Below are 6,870 nucleotides of genomic sequence, written 5' to 3' on the forward strand. Positions count from 1 at the left end.
GCATCTTGATGTCTCTCTCTCTGTAACGCTCCGTTCTCTTCCTAAAGCGCCGAGCGCGGCTCTGCGGGGTCACTTATGACTGTGAACGCCCCACGCGGGAGAAGCCAGCTTGCGGGGAGAAACGCCGGAGCTAGTTTATGCCTCCAGCTGTATTGGACCCCTCTGGGCTGCGGTATCTCGGAGGCTCTTCCCTTCTCGTTTGCCTCTTAAAAGCTCAGAGCACGCGGGAGAGGGGGGCAGGAGGGCGGCCGGCCCGAGGCGGCCGCGGGCCACGTCTCACACAGGTTCCTTGTGAGTCTCAGACCTGACAACACGGCGAGGAGGGCCGACAGTCTTTTCCCACAGATGTAGTCTCCCCCCCCGTCCCCCCGCCAAAAAGCAACAAACAAACCAAGGAGCTCGTAGCAACACATTTCCCGCCTGCGGGTCATGGAGCGCACATGGCTCCCCGAGGCGGGAACTCCGGGAGCGGGAAGGGGGTGCAGCCAGCTGGGTCCCGGCAGCAGGAAGCGGAGGCACCGAAGGTAAGCGCAGCAGTCGCCTCTCTCAACGGCTCTCCCGTGCGCTTTCCTCGGTGGCGCGCTAACGGGGGGCGGGAGCCTGCCTGCTGCCAAGGGCCTTGTGGGTATGTATCACATCGTGTGTGGGCCGTACAGCGTGTCAGCTTAAATCAGCCTGCTCTGCTGGGTCAGACATTCATTCATTCATTTATTTATTATTTATTTATTTATTTATTTATTTTTATTATCGTTTTTTAAAAAGATATATTTTATCGATTTTTTTACAGAGAGGAAGGGAGAGGGACAGAGAGTTAGAAACATCGATGAGAAAGAAACTTCGATCAGCTGCCTCCTGCACACCCCCTAGTGGGGATGTGCCCACAACCAAGGTACATGCCCTTGACCGGAATCGAACCTGGGACCTTTCAGTCCGCAGGCCGACGCTCTATCCACTGAGCCATCCGGTCAGGGCTGGGTCAGACATTGAACTCACTCGTCCCCGATGCCTTGGCAGGGCCAGGCCAAATGATTCCGCCGGCCTCGTATGGCCTGTGGGCTAAACCACTGATACGTTAAAAGTTTCTTTTCCAATCAGTTGCTGGTCCATGAGCCGGACAGCGCCCTGGTGTTGGGCGCCATAGAAAAAGGGGCTCCTTCCCTCCGTGCCCTCGGAGGCAGAGGTCCTGACGCTGCGGGAACCTCGTGGTCTTTGCAACACTCGGCAGAGCAAGAATTGGGTGGCTGCTGACTCTGGAAACCAATCAGGGCGGTTCCCACCTCCAGCAAGGTGCACCTCTCAGCGTGAGCGCCAAGCCCTGCACGTACCCACAGGCTGCACCGGGGCTGCGGCCCCGGCCACGGAAAGTGGGAAATAATCGTATTAAGTTATTTTGAGCTGAATTGAAATGGTAATATATTCCTACCCAGTTCCTTCTCTATGGATTGAATTATGATAATCATCGTGAGGAGGAGAAAAATAGCTGTTGAAGACAATTCTAAGCTTTGGTGAGTGCAAGTAGAAACTTACATTGCAAGTCGACTTTTCATGCAAAACAGCGTGATCTGGAGCTGGCTGTAAATGGACAGACATGAGCTAACGGACCTTTAAACCCACATGCCACCCAAATAGAGGCGAGCTACATCACGCTTGCTCTCTCTCCTCTGGCCTGAAGCAAGCTGACCAACCTGTTTTAAAAAGCTGGACAGCAAACAGGATGAGGTGGCGGCTGTAAAAACGAGCCCACCGTGACGTGTGCACTGACATTCGACGGTTGATTGAGGGGTAACTGTCTATCAGATGTGTCTCTTTTCTTGGCCTCCTATTCTTTTATTTTTCAATTGTGGTTTGCCTTCAACACTTGTTTGTATTCGTTTCAGATAGGTGTGCAGTGGGTACACATTCATAGAGGTTACAAAGTCATCCCTCCCACCTGGCCCCATACAGCACCTGGTAACATTGGGCCCGGCTAGTGTGAAAGAATACCCATCCCAGTAAAATACCAGAGCCCTGGCCGGTGAGCTCAGTGGTTAGAGGTCAGCCTGTGCCCCGAAGGGTTGAGGGTTCAATTCCCTCATACCTCAAGGGCACGTACCTGGGTTGCAGGTTCCATCCCACCCCAGTCAGCGCGCATACAGGAGGCAACCGGTGGATGTGTTTCCCTCCCTTCCTTCCTCCCCTCCCTCTCTAAAAATCAATGGGGGGGAAAAAAATCCTCGGGTGAGGATTAACAAAAATAAAATACCAGAAACACCTCAAGCAAGCGGAGACTCAGCATTTCAAAGCTTTGGGTGGGAGCACACGTTGCCGGGCCATGAAAAAGTTGGGTCGAAGGGTTTCACTGTTTGGAAACTAGAGCAGGTTTCAAGGCAGCCAGGCTGAGAGACGTGCCTGTGAATTAACCTCGTGCTGATCCTCAGCTGGAGCGTAACTTCTTAAAAAGCCAGGCACCGGGACCCTGGGACCCGATGGGAAAGAATTTAATTCTTGAAATGACAGTTGTTACGATGCGCGGTTGGAAAGGTGCGTTGGCCGAAGGCAGGAGCGTTCAGGTTTGAAGTTTCCATAGCAACGCGCCCGCCGCCTTTCCCCGGGAAAGGCTTCTCCCTGCACGGGGCAGCATCTAATCAACGGGCCGTCTGAGGACGTTTTCACGTACATTTTAACAGCGTCCCGACGCTGAGCCCTGAGCAGTCCCTCTCTCGGTTTTACTGGCCGCGGCCTCTGGGCCTGAGCACGCCCGACTTCGCACGAGGATCCGATGTCATAAAACCTCGGGTTAAAAGCACCGTGTGCTCGGCGGCCCTATAGCGCCTTTGTCGTTGAGCGGAACGTGCTGCTGATGCAAATCGGAGCCGCGCTGGTGCCGGTCTCCTTCCCCGCACGCCGCTCACCTGCCGTGGCGGCGGCCGCCCCACCCCTGCAGCTGTTCCTTCCCGAGGCACGTTCTGTACCTGCAGGGAGGCTCCGTCGGCACATCGGAGATGCTGCGGCTTTTCTTGTTCTTGCACAAAAGCGCACCGTGTTCCACGCGAGGAGCCGGCGGCTGGACAGGCTGCCCCCGCGCGAGGAACATGGCCAGGCTGCTCGCTCATCCGCGGGCCACACGTGTCCATCCTCGGCGCCCAGCCTGCCGCTTCCCCCTTTTCCCGGGCCCTCCCCCCCCCGGGTTTGGGGGAGGGCAGTTCCTCCTCCTGGCGAACCGGTGACATCCTTCGTTGGGGCGGCCTGCCTTTCTGCTGCCTCCCAGGTCCCCGACTCGGGCACAGGGTGAGCCCTTTTATTTCACCTCATTTTTATTTATTTTTTCCTCCTTTCTCGGAGTATTTCAGAGATTAAGAGCGACAGAGGTCTCGTTTTCTGGGGAAGACCCTGAGCCCTTAGGCCTGGGAGTCTGAGCGAAGTCTGGGTGGGCCGGCGTGCGGCTGGGAGAACTTGGACGGAGCCTGGGCAGCAAGGATGAGGGGCAGCTGCCTCTGGGGTCTTTGCTGGTCTAGAGAGAATGTCTCAATGAGAAACGCGTCAAAGCAACCCGGACGGACCCACGGAGACGGGCAAGTGGATGCTGGATGGAGATTCATTCAACAAGAGCTTGAGAGGCTCCTGAGGAGCCACGGACAGGAAGTTAATGCCGTCAAGTTCACAGTCTTCTGAGGACACAGACACGAAACAATGACCGTCCAGCCCCAGGACACGCCTCTCCCGGGGAACCAGATAAACGTGGGGCGGGGAGTGTGGTCAGAGGGGGACCCCAAGGGGCGGGCGTGGGCTGAGGTTCGGAGGCAGCGGGAGGTGGGCAGTGGGTACGGCATCCTTGTCCTAACTGGAAACCGGCGTGTGTCGTGGCCAGGAATGAGGAAGCCGTCCTCAGACCCGCGGAGCCAGGGGAGATCGGGCCCCAGCAGGACCCACCCTGGCTGACCTCTGAGGTGGACTCCAGAGGGAAAGGACAGAATAGTCTCCTGACCACCATCATGACCTCGATGAGGGCGGGACCGGGCTGTGGCTCCGGGCACTTGTTCCCTAATTATTCTAATTTAGTCTTGAAAACGACACAGTTTCTTGGATTGTTTTCCTCTTTGATTGTTTTCCTGTCACCTCTGCTGACCTGTAATGAAGGGTGATAGTAATTGTGGCCAAGCTCCTATAAGTGTACGATCTTTTCCCCCATCAGTGATATGTACACACACACACACACACACACACACACACACAGAGACAGACAGCACTTTCCAAGGAATTGGATCTCATCATTGAAACAACCGAAAATAATTCCTAAACGCTTAAAACCACGGAACCATCTCCATCAAGTTCCTATGCCTCTCAGACATATTTTTAAAGCAGATTAGAAAAACACACACACACAACTATAATAAACCTCTTACTGGAAGAAAAAAAGTCCCTTCTGGACAGAGACCAAGCCAAAGCCATTTTAGTCCAAACTGCTTTTCCTGGAAAGGGTGAAAAGGCAGCTCAGGAAAGAGGGGCCTTGCCGACCTCACGGATGGACACCCCGGCGCGAGCGAGGCCGCGCTGCCCCCCTCCACACGTGCCGATGGAGAAAAGGACCTCCCGGGAGCGGGTGACGAGGCAGACGCCTGGCGCCGGGCCATCGCTGTGGAGATGCCAGTGGAAATGTCAGGTGCAGGCGACCTGAAGATCACAGTTCAGTTAACCCAGAAAAGACACATGGAGATGGCCCTGGCCGGTGTGGCTCAGTGGGTAGAGCATCAGCCTGTGGACTGAAGGGTCCCGGGGTTTGATTCCAGTCAAGGGCACATGCCTGGGTTGCGGGCTCCATCCCTGGTAGGGGGCTGTGCAGAAGGCAGCCAATCCATGATGCTCTCCCATCATGGATGTTTCTCTCTCTCCCTTTCCCTTCCTCTCTGAAATCAATAAAAACGTATTTTCACAAAAGACAAATGGAGAGGCTTAGAACTTCCAGGAGGAGAATGAGGCCGTGGGCTTGTTATGCTGTTTTGTTATGAAGTGGAGTCAGCGGGGCCACCTGGATTGTGGGTAATGGACGACCTGGGTCACAGCACGGACCCGTCACTGTGTGACTCTGGGTAAGTCGCTGACGGCCTTTGGGTCTCCGTTTTCTTCTCTGCAACAAAGTCTGACTCCGCGGGTCCAAACCGTTCCTAACACGTTTCCAAGGCACGCGGGCGCTGCTGGCCGGGGTCCCTGAGTGGAAACTGATCTGACAAGATGAACATGACCCAGGACAGGCCGGCTGATGCCCGGCTTAGGGCCCAGGTGTCCGGCAACCCCACCCTGTGTTTCCCCCATAATACCACGGGGGGGGAATAAAATAAAATGATTGTCCCAGTGAAAACGGATTTATTGGGGGATGAGTTTAGTCGCATGCATGTGCCGGAGTCCACGCCAGCCGCCAGCCTGCTGGGCCGGGCCGCAGGGGCCGACGTCTGAGGAGGCATCGGCGGACACTGTGGGGTATTCTGGGTCCTTGCTCCCCCATTCCCGTTTCTCACCTCTGACCCTGTCATTTTCACCCTGTAACCTTTTCATGACTGAAACACAAGCCAAACCCCGAAAGGAGCGAAAGGAGCGTGGCGATGAGAAGAGGAAAAAAATCGAAATTCTGATTTAAACAGGGACTGGGGGAGGGGGGGGCGTTTCTGGGGATAATTACCCATGTCCCTCCGCACCAGAGAAAAAATAAATTTCCATTAGAATAGAAAGGAATTCTCCCTGAAAATGTGGGGCGGAGGAGGTCAGTCCTGGGGACTGGGAGTATATGGCCCCTGAGAGAAACCTTCACCCCAGCATGCATCAGTCTGATGGAAGGCCCTGGGGCGGACGGGCGGGGGAGTGTACTGAATTTTATTCTCGCACTGAAGGGATGGGAACAAAAGCGAAGGAGAACGAAGCAGGGTGGAGAGCGAGGTGATGGAGAGAACGGGAGAAGACGAGGCAGAGGAACTTGTTAATGACAGGACTTTCCAGGCAAGGTGTCTTCCTTTCTCAGTGAGACGCTGCTGAATAATTCATGCCGAGGAGGAGACTGCCTTCCCGGTGATGGATAGCTGAGCAGGAGAGCGCGTGAGTGGGCTCACCCCACCAGCCGCCCCTCTTGCTTCGGAGCGCAGGGCGGGTGCGCCTGGCTCCTGCGGCTCCTGCTCGGCAGCCCGGCATCCTCGCTGCCTCCTGCCCGCCCGCCAGCCCAGCAGCCCACCGTCTGGGCCCCGCAGCCCGCCTGCCTGTCCCCAGCCCGGCTGCCCGCGGAGGAGGAGGCTCCGGCAGCTGCTGGTTCTGCCCAGGACCATGTGCGTGGATGCTGCTGGGGAGAAGCGGGCACTGGCTCCTGGCACTGGTCCCAGCTGAGTTTGTCCTGCGGGTCTGGGGACCACAGATGCTGCCACTGAGGAGGCATTTCTTGGCGTCTCTCCCTCTGCATCTGCCGGCTAAGGACGAGCCCACAAGTAAGGTACCCCAACTCCTTTCCCCGCCCCCCGCATTTTCCCCAGCGGGGATACCTCCACTTTCTCCTGGGAACTAGGGGCTCCACCTGGCAGTATTCCTGTGTGTGTGTGTGTATGTGTGCGTGTGCGTGTGCGTTTTGGGGGGAGAGGGAGGCTGTTCCGGGCACAGCTGTGCGCCCGGCTTCCCCGGTGCCTGCTGGCCCAGGAGACATTGACATTCCCGAGGCAGGCACCTGTCAGCTGCCACCCCCGTCCTCCTGCGCGGCCTCCCCTCCCCCAGCCGCGCTCCTGCCCCAGCCCTTTGTGTCGGTGACGGTGACGGAGCTGACGGGTGCCTTTGCCCTCCCGGCAGGCGGCGTCGGGATGGGCCGGGCGCGGGGCCCGCGCTAGCCCAGCCCGGCCGGCGAGGTGCGAAGCGCGCGCCAGG

Source organism: Cnephaeus nilssonii (assembly GCF_951640355.1).
Source record: "Cnephaeus nilssonii genome assembly, chromosome: 21".
In the NCBI taxonomy this organism is placed as follows: Eukaryota; Metazoa; Chordata; class Mammalia; order Chiroptera; family Vespertilionidae; genus Cnephaeus; species Cnephaeus nilssonii.